At 40.9% G+C, this 18,337-nt stretch overlaps 1 pseudogene; it reads left to right on the plus strand.

The window, feature by feature from the left end:
• LOC122554919 overlaps window positions 1-18,337 on the plus strand; it is a 177,322-nt pseudogene that overhangs the window by 5,317 nt on the left and 153,668 nt on the right.

Below are 18,337 nucleotides of genomic sequence, written 5' to 3' on the forward strand. Positions count from 1 at the left end.
GGGATATGGGCCGGGTGCTGGCAGGTGGGACTAGATTGGGTTGGGATATCTGGTCAGCATGGACGGGTTGAACCGAAGGGTCTGTTTCCATGCTGTACATCTCTATGACTCTATGACTGTAATAGAGAGAGCAAAATGATCCCTCGTTCGACTGAGCAGATCTAAGCTCTGCAATCCTGCCACATGAGCAGGAGACTCCACAAGTTTTGCCATCCTCAATAATCATTACAAAAGACAAGCATGAAGCATTTACCTTCAGACAGAAGTGCTGAACAGATGACCTCCTTCTAAGGCCCCAAGGTCACAAATACTAATTCAGTTTACTCCACATGGTATCACTCAATGGCTGAAGTCACTCGATACTACAAAGATTATGGGCCCTGAGACCATTCCAGCAATGGTACTCAAGACATGCTCCAGATTTAACCGTGCCCCTAGCTAAGCCACTGTTACAACCCTAGCATCTATCAACAATGAGAAATTGCACAGGGTATGTCCCTGTTCACAAAAACAAGGACAAATCCAAACACGCCAATTACTGTATCATCAGTCTCCCCTTGATCATTACAGCCTGGGTCCAAAGGTGGTCAAATGAGCTGAACTCCAGAGGTGAGGTTAGCTGCCCTTGGCATCAAGGCAGCATTTGACATGTGAGGCATTAAGGAGCCCTAATGAAACTGAAGTGAGTGTGGATCAAAGAAAAAAATCTCCACTGACTGGAGTTTTACCGAGCACAAATAAAAATGGTTGTCACTGTTGGAGTCAGATCATCCAGTGAATTTATTATAATTTGATATAATGTCATTTATGAATAACAGTGTTAGCCAGCACTGATCCTGGTGCAGTCCTACTCTCTGCCTTTCTCCAATCAGACTAACTACTCTTTGCTCCTACTCTGTTTCTGATTTCCAGCCAAGTTTCCATCAAGCCACCTTTTTGTGTTCTGAGTTCACAAGTCCTCATGATTAAAAGTGAACAAAGATAATTTAAATTATGGCTATTTCTTAATATGCTGACTCTATCCTATAATTTGTACAGAGTTCAAGTTACTTGTCGCACATTTTCAATACTGATTATGTACAGGTTCAGGTTGAAAGTTTGAATTAATTTGAAAGTCATCTAAGGTTCCACCTTGTCTATATAAATATTGTAAGCAGCTTCTGAGAGCTAGGGACAAATAAGCAAATTAGAATGAATTTTAAAAAATGTCATTTTCTCAAATTCATACTGCACATGGCTTTCCTCCCATTCCATCTACCTCAGCTCAGCCATCAGTGTGAAGTCGCAATGTCTGAATTACTAGTCCAGGAAAATTAACATTACACCACCATATCCAAATAAATGATAGTCAAATTATAAATATACAGTTGCTATCAATCACTTACACATTTACAGCATATCAGGGAATCCTATATTTTTTAATATGTTTTTCAGAGGATGTGGGCATCATTAACTAGACTGGCACTCATTGTCCATCTCTAGTTGTCTTGGAGAAAATGGTGCTTAAAAATGTGTTGCTGGAAAAGCGCAGCAGGTCAGGCAGCATCAAAGGAACAGGAGAATCGATGTTTCGGGCATAATCCCTTGGATGCTGCCTGACCTGCTGCGCTTTTCCAGCAACACATTTTTAAGCTCTGATCTCCAGCATCTGCAGTCCTCACTTTCTCCTTGGAGAAAATGGTGGTGAGCTAACGTATTGAACTGCTGCAGTTCATACGGTCTAATTATATCTATAGTGCTATTAGGGAAAGAGCACCAGCATTTTAACCCAGAGACAATGATACATTTCCAAGACAAGATGGTGTATGACTTGGAGCAGAAATTGTGGCTGGTGGTGTTTCCATGGATCTACTGCTCTCATCCTTCTAGATGGTAGAGGTTGCTTGTTTGGAATTTGCTGTTGAAGGAGCCTTTGAGAATTTCTGCAGTGCCCATCTTGTAGTTGGCATTTATGCTTCCACTGTGTAAAACTGGAGGGATTGAATTTTGAAGGCAGTGGATATGATGCCAATCAAGCTTCATATTGAATGAAATTAAAATTCTTGGCTTTTCTTGGAGCTCCAGACAAGTAACATTATGCTATCACTCTCCTGACTTGCGGATGGTGAACAAGTTTGGGAAGGTGAGTTAGGAGCTGCAGAATTCTAAACCTCTGATCTAAACTTGGAGGCACTGTATTGTGGTCCAGTTTAGTTTCTGGTCGATGGTAACCCCCAGGATGTTGGTAAAAGGAGATTCAATGATAATAATGACATTGAATGTTAAACACTATGGATAAATTCTTTCTTGTTGGAGATGGTCATTGCTTGGCACTAGTGAGGTGCAAATATTACTTGTCCCTTGTCAGCTCAAACCTGGATATTGTCCAGCTCTTGTTGCATTTGAACACAGACTGCTTTGGTATCTGAATTGTGAATGGTGATGAACATAATGTAATCATTGGTGAACATTCCCACTTCTGACCTTATGATGGAGGGAAGGTCATTGATGAAGCAGCTGAAGATGGTTGGGCCTAGGTCACTACCCTGAGGAACTCTTGCAGAGATATCCTGGAGCTGAGATGACTGACCAACAGTCATGACCATCTTCCGATGACTCCAACCCAGTAGAAAGTTTCTCCCTCATCCCATTGACTCCAGTTTTACAGGGCTTGCTTTCATGTCAAAAGCTGTCACTCCAACCTCAACTCTGGAGTTCAGATCTTTTATTCACAATAGGCCCAAGGCTGCAATAAGGTCAGTAGCTAAGAGGTCCTGGTGGAACCTAAACTGCACAGTAGAAGACAGGCTATTGCTGAGCAGGTGCTGCTTGATAGCACTGTTGATGCTACCCTCCATTACCTTGTAAATGAGTGAACAGATTTGGCTCTGCGCTGTGGTTCACTTTAATTCCTAATCCATCCGCCTTCCTTTAGTACTGCTGGATCAGAGAGCGTTCAGAAATGGCTTTGACCAGAGTCTTCGTTAATCGGTTCTCTCCTTGCTGAGTCAATGGCTCCTGCTTTTTCCTTAGGATGAATTGTTTTATTAAGGATAAATGATTGAAGTTGTGAAAGTACTGTTAAGTTTTCTGAAAGCTTCTGTTGTTTCAGAAGAGATGCTGAGTTAAGGATGTACGTTTACTTGCTGAACTGGAAGGTTCATTTTTAGACGTTTCATCACCATACTAGGGAACATCATCAGTGACGAGAGTTTGGTGCTAGAAAAGCACAGCAGGTCAGGCAGCATCCAAGGAGCAGGAGAACCGACGTTTCAGGCAAAAAGCCCTTCATCAGGAATGAGACTTGTGGGTCGGGGGTTGAGAGATAAATGGGAGCGGGGTAGGATTGGGTGGAAGATAGCTGAGAGTGTGTGATAAGTAGATGAAGGTCGGAGAGAAGGTGATAGGTCGGAGAGGAGGGTGGAGCGAATAGGTGGGAAAGATGATGGACAAGTCAAGAGGGCGGTGCTGAGTTGGAGGCTTGGGACTGGGATAATGGTGGGGGGAAGGGAAATGAGGAAACTGGTGAAATCCACATTTATCCTGTGGGATTGCAAGGTTCCATGGCCGAGTATGAGGCGTTCTTCCTCCAGGCGTCGGGTGGTGAGCGTTTGGTGATGGAGGAGGCCCAGGACCTGCATGTCCTTGGCAGAGTGGGAGGGGAAGTTCTGTGGGAAGCTAGGGAAGTGATTGCTGGGCCTCTTGCTGAGATATTTGTATCATCGCTAGTCACAGGTGTGATGCTGGAAGACTGGAGGTTGGCTAACGTGGTGCAACTATTTAAAAAAGGTGGTAAGGACAAGCCAGGGAATTATAGACCGGTGAGCCAGACATCAATGGTGGACAAGTTGTTGGAGGGAATCCTGAGGGACAGGATGTACATGTATTTGGAAAGGCAAGGACTGATTAGGGATAGTCAACATGGCTTTGTGTGTGGGAAACCATGTCTCATGAACTTGATTTAGTTTTTTGAAGAAGTAACAAAGAATTTGATGAGGGCAGAGTGATAGACGTGATCTATATGGACTTTAGTAAGGCGTTCAACAAGGTTCCCATGGGAGAGGGTGAGAGGGGAAAAATATAAAAGGGACCTAAGGGGCAACTTATTCACACAGAGGGTGGTACGTGTATGGAATGAGCTGCCATAGGCAGTGGTGGAGGTTAGTACAATTGCAACATTTAAAAGGCATCTGGATGGGTAAATGAATAGGAAGGGTTTAGAGGGATATGGGCTGGGTGCTGGCAGGTAGGACTAGATTTTGTTGGGATACCTGGTCGGCATGGATGAGTTGGACCGAAGGGTCTGTTTCTATGCTGTACATCTCTATGACTATTGTGTTTGTTTCGGTTCCTGCAAGGTATTTTGTAAATGACGTTTGTTTTCCTTGTTGTCTGTATTGCGTCTTTTAAGATCATTAGCTGCTGTTATAGTGTGTTGGTGGGTTTGTGGGCAACCATGAAGCCAAGTGGTCTGAGTAGTCTGGCAGTCATTTCTGAGATGTCTTTGATGTAGGGGAGAGTGGCTAGGGTTTCTGGATGTGTTTTGTCTGCTTGTTTGGGTTTGTTGCTGAGAAATTGACGGACTGTGTTCATTGGGCACCCGTTTGTTTTGAATACACTGTATAGGTGATTTTCCTCTGCTCTTCATAGTTCCTCTGTGCTGCAGTGTGTGGTAGCTCATTGAAATGATGTTCTAAAGTAGCTTTGTTTGTGAATGTTGGGATGATTGATTCTGTAGTTCAGTATTTGGTCTGTATGTGCTGTTTTCCTGTAGATACTGGTTTGAGGTTCCCTATTGGCTGTTCACTCTACATCTTGAAATGAAATCCAGGAATGGCAGTTTGTTGTGTTTTCCTCCTCTTTAGTGAGTTTTATGCCAGTAAGGGTATTATTGCTGGTCTTGAAGGTTCTCCTAATTTGTTTCGTTTAGTGATGACAAAGGTGTCATCCACGTTGCAGACCTAAAGTTTGGGTTGGATGATTGACAGAGCTGTTTGTTCGAGTCTCTGCATTACTGTCTCTGCTCAGAACCCTGATGTCAGAGATCTGATGGCTGTTCTGTTAGTTTGTCTGTAGGTTTTGTTGTTGGATGTGGTGAATGGTAAGGCATAGGTCCACTAGCTTGATGATAGTTGTCTTTGCTGATGAAGTTGGTAGTGTCTGGTGTATGTGTCTTTGGTTCTTCTAATAGTGTAGTCAGTGTTTCTGAGACAAATCTCCAAATTCACTCATGCTGAGTTAAGATTAATCTCGTAAACCTAGTTAAATCATCTGGTGTTTAAAATCTGTTAATTTTTCTTCTTATTAAATTTGTTGTGAAGACAAGAAGACAACTTTTTTTATGGTAGTCTCTACGTCTTGAATAATTTTGAAAACTTGCTTCATTTTGAGTATGTACCTTCATTGGTGAGAGCACTTAATTTTCAGTCTGTGATTCCACTTGCCACATGTATTTTGTGTATTTACATTTTGGAAAATTTGGTTCCAGGACATAAAGAGTTAGATCTTGTTTGTTGAAGTGAACTTTCCAGTAAGCAGATAAGAATAGATCCATTTTGATATGATTACCAAGAGTACTTAGTGCTAGTTTGGTTAATGCTAATACTCAAAAGAAAACCTTGATCCATGACCTCCACAGATGATTTGTGAATTTCTCTTAGAACGTGGCTGTAAAAGGTGATTGATAATAGGTGCTTTAACCTGAATAAAAAAAGATAAGTACAACTGCTGAGGTCAATTAAATTCTTAAAAAAATGGAATGTGCTTCCTTAATTAAGAATTATTTTGTAGTGTAAAGCACCTTTCCCCCACTTTTTAGTTCCTAAGAGTTGAGGGAGTTCATTAAAGTTGTCTCTGTGAGAAAGACAATGCAGAACTCCAAAAGGATATTGACAGACTGGTGGAATGGGTGGATAGGTGACAGATGAGGTCAATGCAGGGAAGTGTGAGGTGATGCAGTTTGATTGGAAGAACCTTGAAAAGCAATATAATTAGGGGATACAATTCTAAAGGGGAGGCAGGAGCAGAGAGACCTGGGTGTATATGTGCACAGATCATGGAAGGTGTAAGCGCAAACTGGAGAGAGCAGTTCATAAAGCATACAATGTTCTTGCCTTTATTAGTAGGGACATAGAGTACAAGAGCAAGGAGGCAATGATGAACATGTACAAGATACTTGTTAGATCAGCTGGAGTATTGAGTCCAGTTATGGAATCCACATTGTAGGAAAGACTTGAATGCATTGGAGAGAGTGCGGAAGCGATTTACTGGGATAGTTCTAGGCATGAGAAACATCAATTATGAGGATAGATTGGGACAGTTCTTCTTGGAGAGAAGAAAGCTGAGAGGAAATTTGATCAAGGCTTTCAAATCATTAGCGACTGGAGAGACAAGGAGAAGCTTTTCCGCTTGGAAAAGAATAAACTAAGGTCATAGATTTAAAGTGATGTGCAAGCGAAAACCATTTTCACACAGTGAGTAGGGTCTGGAGTGCATTGCCTGGAAATGTGTGGAGGCAGTTTCAGTTGAGGCACTTGAGACCATTGGATGATTATTTGGAGAGAAATAATGTGCAAGGGTATGGAAAAAAGGCAGGATATTGGCACGAGGTAATGGAATTGATGTACATGTGAGAAGCCAAAAGGCCTGCTTCTGTGCCATAACAGCTCAAATTGTCTAAATGCACCTAATCTTCTTTATTTTGGATTTTTGAGCCACAGTCTTTTTTAAAAAGTCATTTTAGCTTTGTTTGCAGTGGTGACATTTTATAGTAAGGTGTTTGCATTTTTCGAATGGTGGAACTATTTTATGAGAAACAATATCAATCAGCTTGAACCCAAGCCTTAGTTAGCTAGAATGTGGGGAGAAGACATGCACCTGGCATGTAACTTTTTAATCAGTTATGTAAACTGATTAAAAAGACCAAAATTCAGTCTTGCTTTATTTGCTGTGTGGTTTAATTTGTTGCAATAGTTAATGGGTGGAATGTTGATTTGTGATGGTAGGAATTCCCTATAAACAGATGGCTGTAGGAGTCCCGAAAGAGATCTTCCAGAACGAGAAGCGAGTGGCTTTGACTCCGAACGGTGTTCAGGCTCTGGTGAAGCAAGGATTTAATGTCGTGGTAGAATCTGGTGCTGGTGAAGCATCTAAATTCTCAGATGACCAATACAGAGGAGCTGGTGCCAAAATTATGAGGATGAAGGAGGCCCTGGGTTCAGATCTTGTTGTCAAGGTAAGACTTATTCTTTCATTTTTAAACTATTATACCTTTTTCTGTTTCCACACCATGCACTCAAGTCATTAAGCTATGGTTTTATTTTTCTTTAGCAACAAATATTTTGTTTCCAGATCTATTTTGGAGAATACAGTACATTCTCTGCTTAACATGAGAGACTTGTCTCTTCATATTAATGGAAACATACATTTCGGATGGAGAGAACCAATTTTTATACGTGGTCTGCAAATAGAATCAGTGAAGAATTTTACCTCAGGATTGTTCAAACTACTCATTTAATTTTACTCAGAATTGGCTAATTGCTTTCTAACCTTCAGTAAAATGACAATCTATTAATAATTATCTTGAGAAAAGCTCCTTTGATGCAAGTTACTTCCCTCAGTCTCAAGGACACAGTCAGTGTTGTAGGGAATTACAGACTGGTTAGCCTGACATCAGTAGCAGAAAAATTGCTCGAGTCTATTATAAAAGATCTAGTGGCAGAGTTCTTGGTAAATAGTAACAGGATTGGACAGATTTAGTATGGATTTATGAAAGGGAAATTATTTTGGCAAATCTTCTGGAATTTTTTGAGAATGTAACTCAGAGAGTTGATCAGGGGGAGTGAATGTGATTTACTTGGATTTGCAGAAGGTGTTTGATAAGGTCCACATAATACATTAGAATGTAAAATTACAGTTCATAGGATTGCCTTTAGTCTACTGACATGAAGACAAGAAACCAAGAGTCAGAATAATCCAGGCTTTTTCTGAGTGGCAGCCAGAGACTAGTGGGTATAGCAGGCAACAGTGCTTAGAGCCCAGCTATTCGCATGATATATTAATAATTTAGATGTGGAAATTTACAAATGACAGAGAGTTGGGTGGTGTGACGAGAATGCAAAGCTACGTCAGTGTTATTTGGACAAGTTGAGTGAGTGGATAATGTGTAGCAGGTGAAGTATAATGTGGATAATTGTGAGGTTATCGTCTTTGGTAGCAAAAACAAGATGTGAGATTATTACCCGAATGGTGATAGATTTGGAAAGGAGGAGGTACAGCAAGATCTGGGTGTCCTTGTAAGCCTGTCACTGATAGTAAACAGGCAGGTGGAGCAGGCAGTGAAGAAGGCAAATGGTATGTTGGCCTTCATTGTGAGAAGATTTGAGTACAGGAGTAGGGATACCTTGCTGTAACTGTACAGGACCTTAGTGCGCAGTTTTGGTCTGCTTGTCTGAGGAAGGATGTTCTGACTATGGATGCAGTGCAACAACAATTTACCCAACTGATTCCTGAGATGGCAGGACTGATGTATTAAGAGAGTCAGTTAGGACTAGGTTCAATGGAGTTCAGAAGAATGAGGAGCGACCTCATAGAAAGCTATAAACTTTTAACTGGACTGGGCAGGGTAAACGTAGGCAAGATGTTCTTGATGACCAGGGAGTCCAGAACCATGGGTCACAGTCTAAGGATATAGGGTGGGCCATTTAGGACTGAGGGGAGGAAATACTTCTTCACCTGAGAGTGGTGACCCTGTGGAATTCTCTGCAACAGAAAGTGGGTATGGAATTAAACCCAGGTGGTTTTCCATAAGGAAGAAAGGGAAATCTTGCATCATTTCATCTGGACAATTGATTCATATCTCCAAAATGATTATTCCTTAAGAGTAACTCACTTCTCGCCCTATATCAATGAATAGATAGAATAGCGCTCAAAACAAAATGGGGGCCCTTATTTATGTTTGTGAAGCCTTCTTTCCTTTCTCCCTGTCTCCATGTACAACCACCCCCTATCCAACACAAGGTCAGGTCGCAAACTCTGCTAACACTGTCTAGGTCTGTGCATGTAATAAGAATGTAGGAACAGGAGTAGGCCATTCAGCCCATTGAACCTAGTCCACCATTTAATATTGTCATTACTGATTGAACACTTCATTACCTGTTACCTGTGCTATCCCCATAACCCCATAATCAAACATTTATCGATCTCCACTTCAAATATATTCAAAGACTAAGCTTTCCTGAGACAAAGATACCAAAACCACACACACAATTGGAAGTATGATCTGACCAAGCTGAAACGAGGCTTTGTGATGTTGCACTATTAAAATTAAAACTAGCAATCCATTTGCGTTGCTAGTGGTTTGCCACGTCTGCATGTTAGCTTTCAGAGATTTACTGATAGGACACCTAAGTCACTTTGCACATCTAAACTTTCTAACCTCACAACACTTTAGACATATTCTGCACATTTGTTCTTTCTACCCTAGTGGGTAACCCCTCATTTTACCACACTGTATTCCATCTACCATGTTCTTGCTTAATCACTAAGCCTGTTCAAATTCTGTTCAAACGTTTTACATCTTTCTCACAATATACATTCCTGCTTTGCTTTGTATCGTATGCAAATTTGGAAATATTACATTTGGTTTCCACATCCAAATCACGATATAAATTGTGAACGCGGGGACCCAAGCACTGATCCTTGTGGTACCCCACTAACCACTGCCTGATATTTTGAGAATGATCCATTTATTCATATTCTCTGATTTCTGTCTGTTAGCTAATTCTCAGTCAAAACTAGTCCATGACCTATCCTACATGCTTTAATTTCGCTAGCCAAGCTTCCTGTTGGGCACATTATCCGGGAAATCCAAATTACTACATCCATCAGCTCTGCTTTTTCAATTTGGTTAGTCTCATCCTCAAAAAACTCCAACAGGTTTGGCAAATATGAGTCTCCATTCACAAGTTCATGCTGACTCTACCAAATTTGATAGCTTTTATATATAAGCCCATTTATTGTGTTTCTTCTGGTAGATTGTATTGTTTTTCCTCCTAATGATTCAAGGCTGATGGGTCTGTTCCTTTTCTTTTTCCTAGTTCCTGTCTTAAATAATGGAGTTACATTGCAAGCTTCTAGTCTGCAGGATTCATTCTAGAATCTGTGGGGTTTGGAAGATGATCACATATCTCTATGGCCATCTCTGTCAGCACTCTGTGATGTACACCATCAGGTCCCAAGCATTTATCCACTTTCTCTTATTCAACCTTCTTACTAATTTTGTTTAATTCCTCATGCTCCTTAATCAGTTGGACCTCTAATTCTATGATTTTTTTTGTATATTTGTCACAGAAAACAGACAGAAAGTAATCATTTAGCTTCTCTGCCATTCTTTCTTCTCATTATAAACTCTCCTGACACTGCCTTTAATGAAATCCTTTTCATCTCAGCCAAACATTTCCTTTTTATGCATCTGCACAAGCCTTTAGTCCATTTTTATGTGATCGCTAGATTGCATTTGTATTCTATTCTTCCTTTTCTTCTCAATTTCTTAGTTCTCCATTGCTGCATTCTAAACAAAAACCCCAATATTCAGAATTATTATGATTTCTGGCCACTTTATATGCCTTTATTTTTGGTTTTGTACAGTCCATGACTTCATTTGTGAGCCATAGTTTACTGATTTTTGGAGTTGTTCCATTTTGAGAGAATGTATAGTTGCTATAAGACCTAGAATATTTCACTAAAGACTGTCTATTGCCGATGCAGAGTCATGCCTTTAAATGAACTTTCCCAATCCGACTCAGCAAACTTTTGCCTTCATAAATGCTTCCATAATTCCCCTTATTCAAACTTAACACCTGTGTTTCAGATTAGACCATAAAACAAAGAAGCAGAAGTAGGCCATTCAGCCCATTGAGTCTCATGTACTATTCCCTCAGATTATAGCTGATCTGGTAATCCTCAACTCTCCTTCCCTGCCCTTTCCCCATAACCCTTCATTCCCTTAAAGATTGAAAATCTGACCATCCCTGTCTTGAACATACTTAATGACCCAGCCTCAACAGCACTCTGTGGTAAATAAATCCATAGATTCACTACTTTCTGCGAGAAGAAATTCCTCCCCATCTCTGTCTTTGCAGCCCTCATTCTGAGATGATGCCCTCTGGTCTGAGACTCTCTCTCAAGGATAAACAACCTTTCTGCATTTATCCTGTCAAGTCCCAAAGAATGTGATTTTTTAAAAAAATGATGGGATGTAAGTGTTGCTGTCCAGGTCAGCATTAATTGCCCATCCCTAATTACCCAGAGGGTGTTTAAGAGTCAACCATATTGCTGTGGGTCTGGAGTTACATATAGGCCAGACCAGATAAGGATGGCAGTTTCCTTCCCAAGGGGCATCAGTGGGTTTTTTGCCAACAATCAGCCTCATTCCTGATGAAGGGCTTTTGCATGAAACGTTGATTTTTCTGCTCCTCGGATGCTGCCTGACCTGCTGTGCTTTTCCAGCACCACTGTGATCTAAACAATGGTTTCATGGTCATCATTACAATCTAAACTACAGCTTTATTTAGTCAAATTCAAATTCCACCATCTTCCATGGCAGGATTTTAATTGGGTCCCCAGAACATTACCTGGGTCTTTGAATTAACAATTAGCAATAATGCCACTAGGGCCTCCCATTTAAGATAATCTTAATTCTTCATAATATGTTTGCCTCTTATTCTTCTATATTCCAATGAGTACAAGACCAATCTACTTATATCTACTCAATATCTTGTAAAACAATCCCTTCTTTGGACTGCCTCCAATCCTGGAATACATTTTCTCAGCTTAGGGGTCCAAAATTGTTCAAAGTATTCCACTTGTATTCTGACTTGTGCCTTGTATAGTTCAAGCAATATCTCCCTACTTTTATACTCCATTCTCTTTGAAAGAAAGGCAAACATTCAATTTGCCTCCCTTATCATCCGCTGAACTTGGATGCTAACTTTCTGCGATTCATGGATGAGAATCCCAAATCCCTTTGTGCTGCAGCTTTCTGCAGCCATTCTCCATTTAAATAATATTCCCCTTTTCTTCCTGCCGAAGTGCATAACCTCACATTTATCCATCTGCCACTCACTCGACCTGTCTATATCCTCTACAAACTCATCCTCCATCACTTGCCTTCTCACCTATTTTTGTGACATCCACAAGTAAAGTCACTTCACTCATCCAAGTCATGAATATACATAGTAAATAATTATGGACCCAGCAATGATCGCTGTGCCACTCCACCAGTTACAGGTTGCCAGCCTAAAAATATCCTCCTTACCCCAATACTCTATCTTCTGTTAGTTAGCCAATAGCTACCTCACTTCCAAACATCATGGTCATATATCCCTAAAGGTTATTTTACAGAAACGTTATTAATTTCGTCCTTTGTCATTACACAAGACTAGCTCCAAAATAGTCTGTCCTCCAGTTGGCTCTTTAACACGCTACTCTAGAAAACCATCCCTAAAACTTTCTGGAAACCAAACCTCCACAGTTTTAGTACTGAATTTGTTTCCCCCAGTCTATATGGAGTTTGGCGTCACCCATGACAACACGTTTCTGTCATTTCCTGATTTATACTATGCCCCTTGCTGTTTTTAGTTTCTCCCATTGTTCCTCACATTGTTCTTCCATTCTGAGATCTTCCCTTAATGATGTACTAATCCCATCCCTTATTTTCAGCACAACTTCACTTCCTTTTCCTTCTTTTCTGTCCTTCCTAAATGTTGAATATCCTTAAATATTCAGTTCCCAGTCCTGATCACCAATGAGCCATACCTCAGTGATGTTACCCTCATGTACCTTTATTTTGGTCATGTTGTGAATGATCTGTGCATTCAGGTAGAGTTCCCTTTTCGTTGCTTATTTTGACATCATTCTGCATTCAAGGTGTAACTGATGCTTGGCTTTGTTTCCCTTGTCATCTAATCTTTCTGTTACCAGTTTAATTCCTTTCCAATTTGGGTCACCCCTCAGGCTTCCATTCCCATGAAAAGGTAGTTTGAACCTACTCCAACAGCAAATCCCGCTTGTGAGGATATCAGTTCCTGCCTTATTAAGGTGTAACCCTTGCCATTTGCACAGTTCTCACCTCCCACTGGTCGCAATGCCTCTGAATGTACCCATTCTCCAGCCACATGTTTAATAGATCTGTCCTCCTGTTCTTGTGCTCACCAGCTTGTGGGAGTAATCTTCAGGTTCCTGCACTTGAAGTCTTTTCTTAACTCTCTAAAATCTTCCTTCAGGACCACATCTCTCTTCCGACCTATGTCATTGGTACCAAAATGAATTAAGACTTCTGATTGATTCTCCTCACTAGAAGGATGCCTTGTTGCTGCTCTGTAACATCCTCGAACTTGGCCGCAGGGAGTCTTCTGTGTTCACATTTCATGCCACAGAAACATCTGTCTGATCTCCTGTTGGGAGGTGCCACTGTTGGACTGGGGTGGACCAGGTCAGAGGTCACATGACACCAGGTTATAGTCCAACAGGTTTATTTCAAATCACAAGCTTTCGGAGCGCTGCTCCTTCATCAGGTGAAATGAAGAGAAGCACACAGGCACAGAACATACTGATAAAGAGATCAAACATTGTACAAATGGTGTGAGTGGAGTGTTGACAGGCTGAATAACAAGTCTCTGCAGGTGATTAATAGTGTCAGACAGTCTGAGTAAAGTGTCAAAAGCTGAATAGCAAGTGAAGGGATGACCTATGATCTGATTAATTGAGGCAGAGAGATAATTACAAAATAATGAAATAAAATGACGCTGGAGACAAACCAAATGGTTGAAATAACATGATAGGTTTAAGAGTCACATGCCAAGGGTCTAACCAAATTAATGAGTAATCCAAAACTGTACAAACTAATTAAGGTAGAGAGATCACAGCAAGGTATCAAAGTAGGACAGTAAAGAAGATTTTACAGATACAGATACACAACAGTATGGTGAGGTTACATGTAGGGCAATAGGCAGCAAGTTGAGGCCGTCCTCATGCATACAATGCTTGGTTATCAGTTTTTGCTTGGCAATTCTGTGTTGTTGTTTAACTCAAAGTCTTTCTTGGAGGACAGTCACCTGAGGATCTAAGGCCAAATGTCCTTGACCATTGAAGTATTCCCCAACTGAGAGGGAACATTCCTGTCAAGGTGATTGTTGCGCAGTGTCCATTCAGCCCTGATGCTGGAATTCCCTATCACTATCAGATTCATTTGATCAACGGGCTCAGTATCTTTGGGAGATGTGAAGGAACAGAACTGATCATGGGGTATTCCTTAAAATAATGTTCCTCTGTTGGATAATAGAGTAGGAAATAAAGATTTTAAAGGCTAACTTCTTGTAAGTTGTTAAATATGTAAGTTGTTCACAGAAAGAAAAGTGTTGCAATTCCATTATATTTTAATAAAATCTTTCTTTCCGGTTCGGGCTCCAACCTTCAACAGTGCATTGGGCATTCATGAGGCTGACCTTCTAAAAGATGCAGTAACTCTGGTCAGCTCCATCTACCCAGCTCAGAACCAAGAGCTGCTCGATAAACTCTCTCTGCGAAAGGCCGTAGTGCTAGCAATGGACTAAGTTCCCCGAGTTACAATAGCCCAAGGGTATGATGCTCTTAGTTCAATGGCCAATATTTCAGGGTAAGAAACATAATTGTTTTTGACTGGTGCATGGAAAGTATTGCTTAGGACTTGTGACGATTCAAGAATTTTGAGATGAATGTTCTACCTTAAATTTCCAAGATTTCTAATATTTTCTGTACTTAATTTTCCAATACTTTTGCAATGCTCCCTTGACTTCTTTTTGTTGAATAGTTAGTTAGCTTTTCTGAAATAAGATCAGTTTGAATCCTTTGTAACTCATGTAATGGAAAATTAACAAATTCAACATTTACTGTGAAATCTGAAATGCTTTTCTAAATTTAAAACTTTTCTGACACTTTGCAACTTTGCTGAAGTCTGCAGTCGAGGAACAGCTTGTCTCTGCAGAACTTTGTAAACATTCAAACTGGCCTTGTGAGCAGTTGATTTCAGATTTGAGCTAAGGAAGACATAAGAACAGTATGTCCACAACAAGGAACTGAAAAAAATAACAACTCAAGTCTTCCCAATCTTTGTCCTTGAGAGCATGATAAGAATGGTGTAAGAGGAGTATCTGAATTATGCTCAAGTGCCCTTATACAAGGCATTTTTGCCAAGTGTATTGGTCCTTCTGCATGCAGAGGTTAAAATATAATAAAGTTATTTTTCTTTGCTCTTGCTAATAGTTGAGTAGAGTCAATTTAATTTCCACGACACTCTTTACATAGTTGTTCATGTTTACAAGTGCCATCTAAATTAGTGTAACCTTTTCTTACCTTCTCACTCTTTTTGTCATCCTGATCTACAGCAAGGATGTTGTACCTTTCCTCATTGCTCATTTCTCCTATTTCTATCGAGGGCCGAAGGGCCTGTACTGCGCTGTAATGTCCTATGCATAGGAACAGTAACTGACGAAAGGCTATACTTTAGTATTATATGGACGGACTCCTATGATAGAGCACATTATGTAGTAGCTGTGATATTGGATTGGTCGTCCTGGTAACCCAAGGAATTCACATATCATTGTGGAACTCCAACAGCTTGTACATATAAGTAATTGTGAAAATTAAAAAAAGTTTAAAAAGTGGATATGAGGCTATCAGATCTAGAAACCCAACCAGTTCACTGTTGCCCATTATGCCCAGCCTAATCTATAATAGGTCCCAGTCCTGCATCAACATAGTTGGCTTTTAACTGCCCACTGAAGTGGCCTGGGAAGACACTCAGTTGTATTAAACAACCAAATAACATTGTCAGAGTGTCTTCATCACACGCAGTGCAGTACCCAAAACAATGGCCCGTTATTTAAGCTATTCAGGTTGGGTCATAAAAGCCAGAGACATCTGTACCTCAAGAATAAATATTACAAAATATATTTATTGACATGGAATTACAAAGACATTTGTTCTGGGAATGCTCCAGATTTAAAGTAAAAACATGAAAGGATCCTGAAAGTAGAACACAGATTTGTTTCCATAATTCCATCTGGTAGCACTTTCTGGCTGATTTCCAGTGAATAAGGTGAAATGAGTTGGATCTTAGGAGTTCCTGTTCTCAACAACTCTCAAGTTGTATTGATTTTATTCTGATTCCCTGCTGATAATGTAGTGTCCTGTGTGAAAAAGCATTTTTGTTATCATGTGCTAGACAATTCCTGGAATAGAAATTCGGTGATTTGAATTGACTTACTATTCTGTGTGACATGTAGAATATTTGAAGGAGAAATTCAGGTGTCTGTTTTTCCAGCAGAGTTTGAAATACATCTGATCACATCAGGAATTGGGCAATTTCTCGGTGTCCCAGCAACCACTTAAACCATGCATATATAAATAAGGGTTTCATGTGTGCTTTAGGACAGGTCTTATCCTAAATTGCTACATAGAGGCAAGCCTGCTCCCCAAGGGATTCTCCAATGGCCGTTGTAGCGAGATGGAGTGAGATGAATCCTCTTATCATGGGTGAGCTGCTTCTGGAGATGAAACATGTTTTGGCAGCTTACCCAACTGATTGAGGTACAATTTGAGGCCTAATGTTGACCAAGCTTTGGCTTCCCCTTTGGGACGCGTGTTCACTGTAGGCTAAGCATGCAAAAACTAGCTGTGATCAGTTTTTACTGCCTCACAGCCAATTCAGAATCAATTTATTATCTCTCTCTTTCTGTTTCTGGCAGATATAAAGCTGTAGTGTTGGCTGCAAATCACTTTGGATGTTTCTTCACAGGCCAAATCACAGCTGCTGGCAAGGTTCCCCCTGCAAAGGTAAGATTGGCAGAACTTGAGAGATAAAAGTGCAGCTGTTTGCATTGCATCATTATACAGGTGCTCGGCACTGATTCCTTCACTAAAATTCTTTTATTGTCAGCTTACTCAGCTCTGTGACTAACTTTGAAATCAAACTGATCAAGTGAGAAGAATGACACGCTAGTTGCTTTTTTTAAAGAAAATGTCCAAATTGTTTGCTTGCATGCAAACTTAAAGAGAGGGTCTTGTGTGAAACTTTTCTGTTTATTGTAAAATAGTCAATGAGTAACACAAGGCCTGCTTCACAATAACTGACATTGAGCTCAATCTGTGTATCTTCAACTTGATTTTAATGTTAACCCTTTAGTGGGTATGAAGGCAGTGAAGATACATGGCTACCATCCCGCCAATCCTGTGCATGCTGCAATTTCACACACAAGGAGCTGAGTGTTATTGGGCAGCCCACCCACCCATGGCTCTTACTGGCCAATTAAAATGGGAGGTAGGGAGAGTGTGGACATTAGCATTGTGGTAACAACACTGGGCTGGTAATCCAGAACGGTAGATGCTGGAGATCAGAGTCACGAGTGTGGTGCTGCAAAAGTACAGCAGGTCAGGCAGCGTCCGAGGAACAGGAGAATCGCTGTTTGGGGCAAAACATCTTCATCAGGAACCTGATTCCTGATGAAGGGCTTTTGCCTGAAACATTGATTCTACTGCTCCTCAGGTGATACCTACCTGCTGTGCTTTTGCAGCACCACACTCGTGACTCTGATCTCCAGCACCTACCGTCCTCACTTTCGCCTGGTCTGGATTACCAGACCCCAGGCCAACATTCTGCAGACAGTGGGTTTAAGTCCTATCTGGCAAGTGGTGGAATTGAATTCAGTAAAATCTGGAGTAAAGAGCTCACCTAATGGTGACCATGAAATCATTGCCAGTTGTCCTAAGAACACATGTGGTTCACTAATACTCTTTAACCAGACCTGGTCTGGTCTGTACATGTGACTTGAAACCTGCAGCAATGTGGTTGATCGTTAAGTTGCTCTGGGATGAGCATTAAATTGTGAGCAATGCCCAAATCGCATGAAAGAATGAAGAAAAATCTCACTTCTGCTGGGATTTAACCATTGAGTCCTACTCTAAGTGTCCAGTCCCAGTCGCTTTGTGTGTGTGGGCTGGTGGCAGATAGGGGAGGGGGCTTGATAACCTCTATTCCAAGGTGTGACCCTCTCATCGATTCTCCCTGGAGCTTGCTGCTGATGCTGCCTATGAAGCCCTCAGACCCTGGGGAGAATCCATCCACTGCTTTACCTTCCTGAAGACATCACTGCTCTGCTGACATGCAGTACAGAGTTTTGGTAATGGAGAGCTGGCAATCAGTTAAGGGCTCTGCCTTTCTCTCCTTTTATCTCAAACTTTGTTCCCTTTTCTCTGCCACTTCCTCTGCTCAGTTTTTGACCCCCTTTCTTATTCTCTTCCCTTTTCTCTCCTTGTTTTCGTC

Source organism: Chiloscyllium plagiosum, chromosome 1, assembly GCF_004010195.1.
Source record: "Chiloscyllium plagiosum isolate BGI_BamShark_2017 chromosome 1, ASM401019v2, whole genome shotgun sequence".
Taxonomy (NCBI): domain Eukaryota; kingdom Metazoa; phylum Chordata; class Chondrichthyes; order Orectolobiformes; family Hemiscylliidae; genus Chiloscyllium; species Chiloscyllium plagiosum.